The sequence below is a fragment of the Callithrix jacchus genome, chromosome 2 (assembly GCF_049354715.1).
Source record: "Callithrix jacchus isolate 240 chromosome 2, calJac240_pri, whole genome shotgun sequence".
Taxonomy (NCBI): Eukaryota; Metazoa; Chordata; class Mammalia; order Primates; family Cebidae; genus Callithrix; species Callithrix jacchus.
In genome coordinates, this window is record NC_133503.1 from 138346820 (window position 1) to 138360368 (window position 13549).

The 13549-nt window shown below is 38.8% G+C and overlaps 1 protein-coding gene across 13 annotated transcripts in view; it reads left to right on the forward strand.

Annotated features, from left to right (window-relative positions):
- Window positions 1-411: 411 nt before the first annotated feature.
- The window catches only part of LOC144581587 (uncharacterized), an 81542-nt gene continuing 68404 nt past the window's right edge, over window positions 412-13549 (forward strand). For 12 of the 13 annotated variants that reach the window (XR_013532607.1, XR_013532608.1, XR_013532609.1 and 9 more), the window contains exons 1-2: window positions 412-526; window positions 2478-2617. The gene's annotated coding sequence lies outside the window, so the exon portion shown is untranslated. The remainder of the gene's footprint in view (window positions 527-2477; window positions 2618-13549) is intronic. The other variant, XM_078365898.1, reaches the window with a different exon arrangement.

Below are 13549 nucleotides of genomic sequence, written 5' to 3' on the forward strand. Positions count from 1 at the left end.
AAGTGTCCTTGTATCAGGGAAATTACAAAATGCAAACAATAACTATTTGTCAACAGTACTCAGAAACAGTATATCTGGAGTTTCATCCATGTGGAATTATCTCTTATATATCTTTTTGTTATTTTTTTTCCTTTAAACAACGAGACTCCTCAGTGCCAGTACAGGACCAAGGTTAATTGTCTGTTGAATGATTAGGCCATTCCAACAGTGTAATTTCTGTGGTAGTCAGTCTCCAAGTTAGTACACATTGATTTTCACTTCTTGGTATTCATGCCCTTGTACACTGTATTTCTCCCACACTGTGCCAAGGTTGGTGTATGTGGTCTCTATGGCAACTGTGATGGTATGCCACTTTCATTGTTAGGTAATAAAAGACAATGCTGCCTTGTTCTCTATCATACAATTCACTCTAGGGAAAGTTAGCTGCCATGTTGTGAGTAGCTCTATGAAAAGGCCCATGTAGCAAGGAACTGAGTCATCTTGCCAACAACCAGTGAGAAACTGAGGCCTCCAATTCCTCAGCCAGGTGAGTGAACTTTCTTAAAAGTGGACCCTATACTCCATTCAAACCTTCAGAGAACTGCAGCCTTAGCTGACATTCTGGCTGTAACTTCATAAGATACACTAATCCAGAACCACTCAGATGAGATGCTCCAACATTTGCAACCCTCAGGAACTATGTGACATAATATTCTTGTTTTCAAGCTGCTAAATTTGGAATCATTTGTTGTAGAGCAAAATATAACTAATACAATTTAGTTCCCCAACATCCCAAATGAACTATACATCCTTTCAAAGGGTACATAAAACACTTTATGAAGAGAGAATTCTGAGAATAATGATCCTATCCACAGGAGTGAAACGACTAGAAGCTTTTATAGAAAATTACTTTGGTTGATGTAGTAAATAATACATCCCAAAACTGTGAGGCACAGCAAACACAACAAACCAGTTTAAATTCTTTAAACAAGTAGTTATAAATAATAGAATTGTCTTGGATATTCTTTTGGCCAACCAGGGAAGATTCTTTACTATTGCTAACATTGTGTATTATAACTAAACACTTCAGGTGAATTGGAATAATCTATATCTAAGCTAAAAGAAAAGGCAACCCGGCTACCTGGCTACCTAAAATAAACTTGGAAAGTCTTTGAGACTTGTTTTCGTGATCAGGTCTGGGAAATTTGGAGTCATGGTTGTGAAATATCTTCCAGGCCTTTCCAGTTATACTGATCCCACTGGTGTTCATTGTCTATGTTCCAGAATCTTAAATGCTTGTGTGCAGCCATAGAATCATCAGTGATTCAACAAATGACTCAAAGACAAAAAACAGCAAAAAATTACTTTGATAGACACAAAAAACTGAAAATCAGATCTCCACAGATGAAACTTCACCCTCAAGGAAAATCACCAACAGGGTTAAAGAGCTGCACAACACTTGAGGTTTTCTCCTGCAGCTTTGATTTAGGAAGGACTAAAAATAAAGAAGTTTCTACAAACATAGAAAAAGACTGATTTTTTTTTTCTGTAGCAATGTTAACAAAACAGCCATAAGAACCAGTTTTAAATCCATTCAGTTGATCAAGAATAACCTGCATCAGTGAGCTGTGCACTAATGAGTACGCTCGCCGGGGAAAGACTCACTCCAATAAACACACCTCTCAGTGCCAGCTAATCAGCAGCAGTCTTACCTGAGTAACTGAGTTTCCACAGATGACTTTCAATCACTCATACCCCTGAAAGTCTGTCAATTCCTGGCACTCCATGCTTCTCCTAAAGAAAAATCTGATGTAAGGCTAACTAGCCCTCCCTGAGTATGGGAAGCAGCACATTCAGCTTTTTCTTGTCAATGTTTTTAATGTTGAGTGCTGGTCTCATTATCCTTTGACCAACTCCCCTGATTCTTTTATCATTTTTAAAAACTCTTCCTGTTTGATACTACTAACAGTAATGGTAATGATGATGATGATCATTATTTTGTAACTTCTACTTACCATATGCCGTGCACTGTGCCAAGGGCTTTCATTATCTTAAGGTCTGGCTACCAGCACTTTTTAGATTTTCTGGTAGCACTCATACCTGAGGCTATCCCTGGCTTATTCCATGTGCTGGTCCTTTGCTGGTTGCCTTTGATTCACTCCTCACCCTTTCTCTGCTCTGTCATGGAAGGCTGACTCCTTGAGATTTGGGATTTGCCAGGCTTTCCCGTCAGCTGGCTTCCAGCTCACTTCTGCTACTGGGAATCTGTGGTGAAAGATGGAAGACCAGAAAGGAGGAAGGAAGAATATTTCTTCCCTTTTGGCTTCTGGAGATGGCTTGGCCAATAACTGTATTTCTTCCTATTGCTCCAGCTCCTTTGAACATGTCTTATTTCTTTCAGTGCTGAAGGCATGATGCTGTAGATATCAAGGTTGTTTGGCAATCCTGTTTAGATTCTCAGCTTTTACAACACCAATAATACATTCTTTTTAAAACAGCTTGAGTCTTTCTAATTTCCTGGACCATTGACAGAATCAGCAAGAACAGGTGGTAGAATTCATATCAGGTGGAATTGAGAATCTGGAGATTTGGTCCCAAGTCTGTCTCTGAATCACTTGTGACCTCGAAACAATCACAGGTTGGTGCTTCAGTTTTGCTATCTATACAATAGAATTATTGATCTTTAAGGGTCCTCCTCCTGGCCCGCTATCATTATCCTACCCAATTAGAACCTTCTATAATGCGTGGCTTGCAAAAATTGGTTTAATGTTTATAAGAGTTATAACTGTTCTATTCTGTCATGTAAGAGCTTAAAAATTGCTTTAAAATGAAAATGCAGAGCCCTTGTTTAAAGAGTAGGAAAAAGGTGTCATTAAAAGTGTTATAAATAAAGATTTTCCTTTAGAAATTTGTAATATTTATAAAATGCTATAGAGGTAGTAGCGTAAAGGTGATATATGAGCAAATTAACTTAAAAAGTATAAAAATTTTTCTGGCATTATATATTATACAATACAACATATAATACTACTTTATTTTTTTAAATTTTTTATTGCATTTTAGGTTTTGGGGTACATGTGCAGAACATGCAAGACAGTTGCATAGGTACACACATGGCAGTGTGTTTTGCTTCCTTTCTCCCCTTCACCCACATTTGGCATTTCTCCCAGGCTATCCCTCCCCAGCTCCTGCCCCCCCGCTGGCCCTCCCCATTTCCCCCAATAGACCCCAGTGTTTAGTACTCCCCTTCCTGTGTCCATGTGTTCTCATTTTTCATCACCCGCCTATGAGTGAGAATATGCAGTATTTCATTTTTTATTCTTGTGTCAGTTTGCTGAGAATGATGTTCTCCAGATTCATCCATGTCCCTACAAATGACACGAACTCATCATTTCTGATTGCTGCATAATATTCCATGGTGTATATGTGCCACATTTTCCCCATCCAGTCTATCATCAATGGGCATTTGGGTTGGTTCCAGGTCTTTGCTATTGTAAACAGTGCTGCAATTAACATTCGTGTGCATGTGTCCTTATAGTAGAATGATTTATATTCCTTTGGATATATAGCCAGTAATGGGATTGCTGGGTCAAATTGAATTTCAATTTCTAAGGCCTTGAGGAATCACCACACTGTCTTCCACAATTGTTGAACTAATTTACACTCCTGCCAACAGTGTAAAAGTGTTCCTTTTTCTCCACATCCTCTCCAGCATCTGTTGTCTCCAGATTTTTTAATGATTGCCATTCTAACTGGCATGAGATGGTATCTCAATGTGGTTTTGATTTGCATCTCTCTAATGACCAGTGACGATGAGCATTTTTTCATATGATTGTTGGCCTCATATATGTCTTCTTTCGTAAAGTGTCTATTCATATCCTTTGCCCATTTTGGAATGGGCTTGTTTGTTTTTTTCCTGTAAATCTGTTTGAGTTCTTTGTAAATTCTGGATATCAGCCCTTTGTCAGATGGGTAAACTGCAAAAATTTTTTCCCATTCTGTTGGTTGCCGATTCACTCTAGTGACTGTTTCTTTTGCCGTGCAGAAGCTGTGGAGTTTCATTAGGTCCCATTTGTCTATTTTGGCTTTTGTTGACAATGCTTTTGGTGTTTTGTTCATGAAGTCCTTGCCTACTCCTATGTCCTGGATGGTTTTGCCTAGATTTTCTTCTAGGGTTTTTATGGTGCCAGGTCTTATGTTTAAGTCTTTAATCCATCTGGAGTTAATTTTAGTGTAAGGTGTCAGGAAGGGGTCCAGTTTCTGCTTTCTGCACATGGCTAGCCAGTTTTCCCAACACCATTTATGAAACGGAATCCTTTCCCCATTGCTTGTTTTTGTCAGGTTTATCAAAGATTGTATGGTGGTAGATATGTTGTGTTGCCTCCGATTTCTCTGTTTTGTTCCATTGGTCTATATCTCTGTTTTGGTACCAGTACCATGCTGTTTGGGTTACTGTAGCCCTGTAGTATAGTTTGAAATCCGGTAGTGTGATGCCCCCCGCTGTGTTCTTTTTGCTTAGAATTGACTTGGCTATGCGGGCTCTCTTTTGGTTCCATATGAAGTTCATGGTGGTTTTTTCCAGTTCTGTGAAGAAAGTCAATGGTAGCTTGATGGGGATAGCATTGATTCTGTAAATTACTTTGGGCAGTATAGCCATTTTCACGATATTAATTCTTCCTAACCGTGAACATGGAATGTTTCTCCATCTGTTTGTGTCCTCTCTTATTTCGTTGAGCAATGGTTTGTGGTTTTCCTTGAAGAGGTCCCTTACGTTCCTTGTTAGTTGTATTCCTAGGTATTTTATTCTCTTTGTAGCAATTGTGAATGGCAGTTCGTTCTTGATTTGGCTTTCTTTAAGTCTGTTATTGGTGTATAGGAATGCTTGTGACTTTTGCACATTGATTTTAAATCCTGAGACTTTGCTGAAGTTGCATATCAGTTTCAGGAGTTTTTGGGCTGAGGCGATGGAGTCTTCTAGGTATACTATCATGTCGTCTGCAAATAGAGACAATTTGCCTTCCACCTTTCCTATTTGAATGCCCTTTATTTCTTTTTCTTGCCGGATTGCTCTGGCTAGAACTTCCAGTACTATATTGAATAGGAGTGGTGAAAGAGGGCATCCTTATCTAGTGCCAGATTTCAAAGGGAATGCTTCCAGTTTTTGCCCATTCAGTATGATATTGGCTGTTAGTTTGTCGTAAATAGCTTTTATTACTTTGAGATACATTTCATCGATACCGAGTTTATTGAGGGTTTTTAGCATAAAGTGCTGTTGAATTTTGTCGAATGCCTTCTCTGCATCAATTGAGATAATCATGTGGTTTTTGTTTTTTGTTCTGTTTATGTGGTGAATTACGTTTATAGACTTGCGTATGTTGAACCAGCCTTGCATCCCTGGGATGAATCCTACTTGATCATGATGGATAAGTTTTTTGATTTGCTGTTGCAATTGGCTTGCCAATATTTTATTGAAGATTTTTGCATCTGTGTTCATCATGGATATTGGCCTGAAGTTTTTTTTTCTTGTTGGGTCTCTGCCGGGTTTTGGTATCAGGATGATGTTGGTCTCATAAAATGATTTGGGAAGGATTCCCTCTTTTTGGATTATTTGGAATAGTTTCAGAAGAATGGTACAAGCTCCTCCTTGTGTGTCTGGTAGAATTCGGCTGTGAACCCATCTGGACCTGGGCTTTTTTTGTGTGGTAGGCTCTTAATTGCTGCCTCGACTTCTGACCTTGTTATTGGTCTATTCATAGTTTCAGCTTCCTCCTGGTTTAGGCTTGGGAGGACACAGGAGTCCAGGAATTTATCCATTTCTTCCAGGTTTACTAGTTTATGTGCATAGAGTTGTTTGTAATATTCTCTGATGATGGTTTGAATTTCTGTGGAATGTGGTGATTTCCCCTTTATCATTTTTTATTGCATCTATTTGGTTGTTCTCTCTTTTCTTTTTTATCAATCTGGCTAATGGTTTGTCTATTTTGTTGATCTTTTCAAAAAACCAGCTCTTGGATTTATTGATTTTTTGAAGGGTTTTTTGTGTCTCTATTTCCTTCAGTTCAGCTCTGATCTTAGTTATTTCTTGTCTTCTGCTAGGTTTTGAGTTTTTTTGATGTTGCTCCTCTAGCTCTTTCAATTTTGATGATAGGGTGTCAATTTTGGATCTCTCCATTCTCCTCATATGGGCACTTATTGCTATATATTTTCCTCTAGAGACTGCTTTAATGTGTCCCAGAGATTCTGGCATATTGTGTCTTCGTTCTCATTGGTTTCGAAGAACTTCTTTATTTCTGCCTTCATTTCATTGTTTATCCAGTCAACATTCAAGAGCCAGTTTTTCAGTTTCCACGAAGCTGTGCGGTTCTGGGTTGGTTTCTGAATTCTGAGTTCTAACTTGATTGCACTATGATCTGAGAGACTGTTTGTTATGATTTCAGTTGTTTTGCATTTGCTGAGGAGTGCTTTACTTCCAATTATGTGGTCAATTTTAGAGTAGGTGTGACGTGGTGCTGAGAAGAATGTATATTCTGTGGATTTGGGGTGGAGAGTTCTGTAAATGTCTATCAGGTTTGCTTGTTCTAGGTCTGAGTTCAAGCCCTGGATATCCTTGTTGATTTTATGTCTGGTTGATATGTCTATTATTAACAGTGGAGTGTTAAAGTCTCCCACTATTATTGTGTGGGAGTCTAAGTCTCTTTGTAAGTCATTAAGGTCTTGCCTTATGTATCTGGGTGCTCCTGTATTGGGTCCATATATGTTTAGGATCGTTAGCTCTTCTTGTTGTATCGATCCTTTTACCATTATGTAATGGCCTTCTTTGTCTCTTTTGATCTTTGTTGCTTTAAAGTCTATTTTATCAGAGATGAAAAAAAAGCAACTCCTGCTTTTTTTTGCTCTCCATTTGCTTGGTAAATCTTCTTCCATCCGTTTATTTTGAGCCTTTGTGTATCCTTGCATGTGAGATGGGTTTCCTGAATAAGGCACACTGATGGGTTTTGGTTTTTTATCCAATTTGCCAGTCTGTGTCTTTTGATTGGTGCATTTAGTCCATTTACATTTAGGGTTAATATTGTTATGTGTGAATTTGATACTGCCATTTTGATGCTAGCTTGCTGTTTTGCCCGTTAGTTGATGTAGATTCTTCATTATGTTGATGCTCTTTAGCATTTAGTGTGATTTTGGAATGGCTGGTACTGGTTGTTCCTTTCTATGTGTAGTGCCTCTTTCAGGAGCTCTTGTAAAGCAGGCCTGGTGGTGACAAAATCTCTTAGTACTTGCTTGTTCGCAAAGGATTTTATTTTTCCTTCACTTCTGAAGCTCAGTTTGGCTGGATATGAAATTCTGGGTTGAAAGTTCTTTTCTTTAAGGATGTTGAATATTGGCCCCCACTCTCTTCTGGCTTGTAGAGTTTCTGCCAAGAGATCTGCTGTGAGTCTGATGGGCTTCCCTTTGTGGGTGACTGACCTTTCTCTCTGGCTGCCCTTAGTTTTTTTCTCCTTTGTTTCAACCCTGGTGAATCTGACGATTATGTGCCTTGAAGCTGCTCTTCTTGCGGAATATCTTTATGGTGTTCTCTGTATTTCCTGCATTTGAGTGTTGACCTGACTTGCTAGGTTGGGGAAATTTTCCTGGATAATATCCTGAAGAGTATTTTCCACCTTGGATTCATTCTCTTCGTCACATTCTGGTACACCTATGAAACGTAGGTTAGGTCTCTTCACATAGTCCCACATTTCTTGGAGACTTTGTTCATTCCTTTTGCGCTTTTTTCTCTAATCTTGGTTTCTCATTTTATTTCATTGAGTTGATCTTCAACTTCTGATATTCTTTCTTCTGCTTGGTCCATTCGGCTGTTGAAACTTGTGCATGCTTCGTGAAGTTCTCGTATTGTGTTTTTCAGCTCCTTTAATTCATTCATATTCCTCTCTAAGTTATCCATTTTTGTTATCATTTCCTCGAATCTTTTTTCAAGGTTGTTAATTTCTTTGCATTGATTTAAAACATGATCTTTTAGCTCACAAAAGTTTCTCATTATCCACCTTCTGAAGTCTGATTCCGTCATTTCATCACAGTCATTTTCCATCCAGCTTTGTTCCCTTGCTGGTGAGGAGTTTTGGTCCTTTCTAGGAGGCGAGGTGTTCTGGTTTCGGGTGTTTTCCTCCTTTCTGCACTGGTTTCTTCCCATCTTTGTGGATTTATCCACCTGTCGTCTGTGTAGTTGCTGACTTTTCGATTGGGTCTCTGAGTGGATGCCCAGATTGTTGATGATGAAGTATTTCTGTTACTTGGTTTTCCTTCTACCAGTCTAGCCCCTCCACTGTATGACTGCAGAGGTCCACTCCAGGCCTTGCTTGTCTGGGGTGCACCGATAGCAGCTGTGAAACAGTGAGGGATGCTACTAGTTTCTTTTTCTGCTATCTTTGTCCCAGAATGATGCCTTCCAAATGTCAGTCTTCTGGATATAGAGGTGTCAGGGAGCTGCTTGAAGAGACAGTCTGTACTTTATAGGAGCTCAGGTGCTGATCTGTGAGCTCTGTTGTTTATTCAGGGCTGTTAGGCTGCTACATTTAATTCTGATGCAGCAGAACTCATAAAAAAAAACCTTTTTTTCTCAGATGCTCTGTCTCAGGGGTTTGGGGTTTTCTTTATGTGTCTGTTGCGCTGTCCTGCCCAGCTAGGAGGCAGTCTAGTCACTATTTGCCTGCCAAGGCTCTGCCCTGATGGTGTGAGGTCTGCCCTGTTGCTGCAGGCTCTGCCCTGCTGCTGTGGTCTCCACCCTCCTGCCATGGGCTACGCCCTGCGGTGGAGTCTCTCTGTTGTGGCAGGTTGCCTCGGCAATGGCAGGCTGCGTCAGCAATGGGAGTGTACCTCAGTAGGGTCGGGTTTCCTCGGTAATGGCAAACACCCCTCCACACTGAGCTGCACCGTCCTGGGTTCAGCCATGCCCGCAGTGAAACTCTCCACCCGGAGTGTTTGGAATCGCCATTTTGTTTGTCCCACTGCCCTGGCCCAAATGCCATTTCCCTGGAATCTCCTGGCCTGGCTCACTGTCCAAGTCCCGTTCAATCATATGGATATGCCAATCGCCCTCTCAAGTCTCAGATTGCCGGTTCAACAGGGCACCCAGACCAGTGTGCTTTGTGCAGAGCACTGCTGAGGTGCAGCGCCTGCCACTGGCTGCACCGGCCGCCAGCTGCACCAGCCAAAACTGCTTTGCTGGCATCCCACATCTCTTTTATACCTGGGAATTTCCCCGTTCTGTGGACAACAAAGATCTGTCTGGAAATGCGGCCCTGACTCACCCTCCGCGTGTTCACCGAGAGCTTCAATCCTGGGTTGTTCTCACCGCGCCATCTTGAGTCCTCCTCAATACTACTTTATTAATGTGATACCTTGAATAATGATAAGATTTTTCAGGCTTACTTTCCACAGACTCATTAAATGGGTCATCAAAATTTAAACTTTCAGAAATTTTATTTTTGATTGATACAATTTAAAGTGACATTAGTTTCTCTTGGAAAGTGACAGATTGCAAATATTTTTTGATTATTTTAAATTTTGATGAGGATCTTGCTGCCAATGCAATTGTTATTGGAGCTGTTAAGAGTATTTTGTAGCCTGTTACAGTTGGGATACATTTCTGATAAATTATTATTGTTACTATATTTTAAGACTAGTCCAGTATAGTAGTGAGAAGGGGGGAAGAGTAGAAAAAAGATTTTGATCTGTAACTGACTATGAATAATCAATTGAGATAACTCACTACTCTCAGGTCATCCTGATAAATTGTTTTGAAATAAAAATTTTAGCATATGTAGAGCTGATGATTCTCTTGGAGCAATTTTTCTAAAAATATTTAATTCTTTATACAAATTAGTTTTGTATGAGACTAAATTTAATTGTAAATGTAAATTTATACAATGGCATTTTAATGTTTCCTTTGACGTTTCCTATAACTTGTAGAGGTTGTACAAGAAACTAAATGTGGCTTCATGATTTGTATAAAATTCAAAATTATGGTTTATGCAGTCTACCAATGTATCTTTAATTATAAGGAGAAAACTGATGTAAACATGGTCTCAGCTGCCATGGTGGCACCTACCTGTAGTCCCAGCTTTTTGGGAGACTGAGGCAGAAGGATCCCTTGAATCCAGGAGCTGGAGGCAGAAATCCTTAAGTCCAGGAATTTGAGGCTATAGTGTGCCATGATCAAGTCTGAGACTAGCCACTGCTCTCCAGCCTGGGAAATACATCAAAAACCTGTCTCAATAAATAAATGTGAAATTGTCTTACTCATTAATAATTTGTTCGTCTGAAGCTTCATATGAAACTAGTATATTTTTCCATCAAATGACACCATCTTTAAATTACTTTTCTATTTTTAAGACACAATCTTTAAATTTCTTTTCTATTTCCAAGCCTATTTCTGTTTCTAAACAGCTTTGCAATGTTAAGGCTGTTTTAAAAATCTAAGATTCCAAATATTTTAGAGAATTTTAATGATTCCCTGATATGCTTTCTTGAATATCCATGTGTGCACTTTTATTTCACAATAATTTACTGAGAGTTTACTGCCTGTATTCTGGCAGTTTTTGTTCTGGCCTCAGGCCAGGTGTACAGACACCTCAAGGTTAGGCTCCAGGGACTGATGGCCATGCCCATCTCCCTGTATGGGTCCCAGAGATGCCTACCTGCAGAATCCCTTTTTTCTCCCTTGCCTGCAGCCACTGCTGCTGTTGCTGCTGCTTTTGTGCTGCTGTCACTATTCCAGCTGCCATCATGGTCCCATGTCCAGGTCCAGCAGCTTTAGTCAGGTAAATATAATCTTTTTGTGTACTTGAGACCTTGAAAGATGAGCAAAACACTGCAGAAGAGGAGCTGGGGCTGTTTATCTTCTTTCTACACAAGAAATTTTTGTAGCCTCAACTGTGAGGGACCTCAGTCATTGATACTTGCTGCAGTAAGTCTCAAATCAGGGGTCAAGACACAGAGCCACAGATACTCAGGAAAAGCCATAGCATTGCCAGGGGACATAGGAGATTGAGCACAATTTTTTCCAAGATGTTCAACAACATATTCAGTATTATAGGTGACTGAGAATTTTCCAGAATTGGTGTTACATGAAGATTGGTATGTTGGAGCAAACAATATCTAACCACCTTGAGGAAACTTGAGATGTTTACTTACATGCCAGCATGTTATCTTTAGTACTTCTTGAAGATTTTACACGATTCATTCACCATAGGTGTGAAATATATTGTACTGTTTTTTACAATGATATTGTAAAAAAAATTTTTTAATGTGAAAACAAGTTTTAAAATAAGTTTGAAAACATTTTGTTATGGAAAATTTCAAACATATTCAAAAGTAGAGTGAATAGATAATATAATGAACCCCTCCTTAGGTACCCATTAACTCAGCTTCAATGATTCCATAATTAAATTTATCTATACCTCCATTCCGTTCCCTCAGTCCTAGGTTACTTTGAAACAAATCCCAAATATCCTATCATTTTATCAGCAAATATTTTAATAATATCTTTAAAAGATTAGGTACTATTATTTCACCTAAAAATTGAACAATTCTTAATATTATAAAATAGTTATTAGTTAAATTTCTCTAATTATCTCCAATTTTTTTGGAGTTTGTTTGAACCATGATATAAACACACTCTGCATACTGCTATTAGTTGGTATGCTTCTTAAGTCTCTTTTAATATATAATTGCTGGCTGGGTGCCATGGCTCATGCCTGTAATCCCAGCACTTTGGGAGGCTGAGGCGGGAAGATCACTTGAACTCAGAAGTTTGAGACCAGCCTGGGCAAAATAGTGAAACCCTGACTCTACAAAAAAAAAATATACATAAAAAATTAGCTGGGTGCAGTGGCATGTGCTTGTTGTCCTAGTGACTCAGGAGGCTAAGACAGGAGGATTGCTTGAGGCTGGGAGGTAGAGGCTGCAGTGACCTGAGATTGCACCATTGCAATGCAGCTTGGGTGACAGGAATAAAACTGTCTGAAAAAAGGAAAACCCAAATCCTGTCTCAAAAAAAAAGCCCCAAACATATATATATATATATATATATATATATATTTGCCCCATCTTCTCTTTTTTTCTTTGTAATTTATTTGTTGAAGAAACTGGGTCATTTTGTACTGTAGAATGAAGCATGGTAATGATTCCGCTTGTTGCATCCTGCTATGGTTTGAATGTTTGTGTCCCTGCAAAACTCATATGCTGAAATTCCAACCTCTGAGATAATGGTATTAAGGAGATGAGGTTTTTGGGAGGTAATTAGGTCATGAGGGTGGAGGCCTCATGAATGGCTTTAGTGCTCTTATCAAAGAGATCCAAGAGAGACCTTGTGTTCCTTCTACCATGTGAGGACACAGTAAAAATATGGCTATCCAAGAACTATAACTGGGCCCTCGAAAGACACCAAAGACTTGATCTTGGAGTTCCCAGCCTCCAGAACTGTGAGAAATGAATTTCTGTTGTTTATACGTCATTCAGTTTATTGTATTTTTTAGAGCACCCCAAATGGACAAAGACACATCTCTAGGTGATTGTTTAGCATATTCTCTAGTTCTTGGTATTTCTGTAACTTGGTCCTTGTATTTCTGTTGGCTTAGATGATTTAGCTTTGATTATTTGGTGTGTGGCTACTTCATAGGTGGTCTTATGTACTTCTATTCAGACACAATAATGCCACTTTTTTGTGATGTTAGCAGCTGTTAAATCTTTTTTCAGATCCATTATTTCATGAGGGTTTACAAAAGGATTATATTTAAATTGTATCATTATTTATTAGTTGGGCTATTTCTATAAAGATAAATCTCTCTGTATAAAATATGGTTATTATGGTCTGAAGTATAGTATGCATAAAAAAACAAGACTTACGCTTATGCTTGATTCTTTATTTACCAGTTTTCAAAATAATGAATTGCTTCTCCAGCATCCTCCATATGAGACCAATGAGGGTTTTTAAAACAATAATTATGAATTCGTGGGTTTAAATTTATTTGATGTGTTTTAATTCCTACTAATGCCCAAATTGTCTCATCTTTGGCCAGTGAGACAGAATGCTTGGCTTTTGAGTCCTTTTGACAGGCTGACACTAGTCTTTTATAGTTTCCTCGCTTTTTGGTATAGTCTGATATTGTAGCTTCGTCTGGCGCATTTTCTGTCCCAGGTTTGGAAACAGCTCTTTCTCCAGTGTATCCTGTGTTCTTAAGTGAAAATGATGTTTTCAAACTATAGTCAAGTTTCTAGGTTTTTCCAGTAGACAGACCCAGGAGTTTTAAAAAATAAAATAAATAATGAATTCATATTGGTACTTCTAATTCGAATTCAGGATCACAGGGTTTTTGTTTAACATTACCAATCTTAAGTCATCTGTATCTTCTTTGTCCATGAAGAAATTGATTGATTCTCAAGGACACCAATATAATTATTCAACTGCTTTGTCCCACAAAACATAACCCCACGCCCAAATAACTGTATCAATGCTATACCAACGTTGTGTTTACTGCAGACAATTTATAATTATTTTATTTTTAGAGGCAAGGTT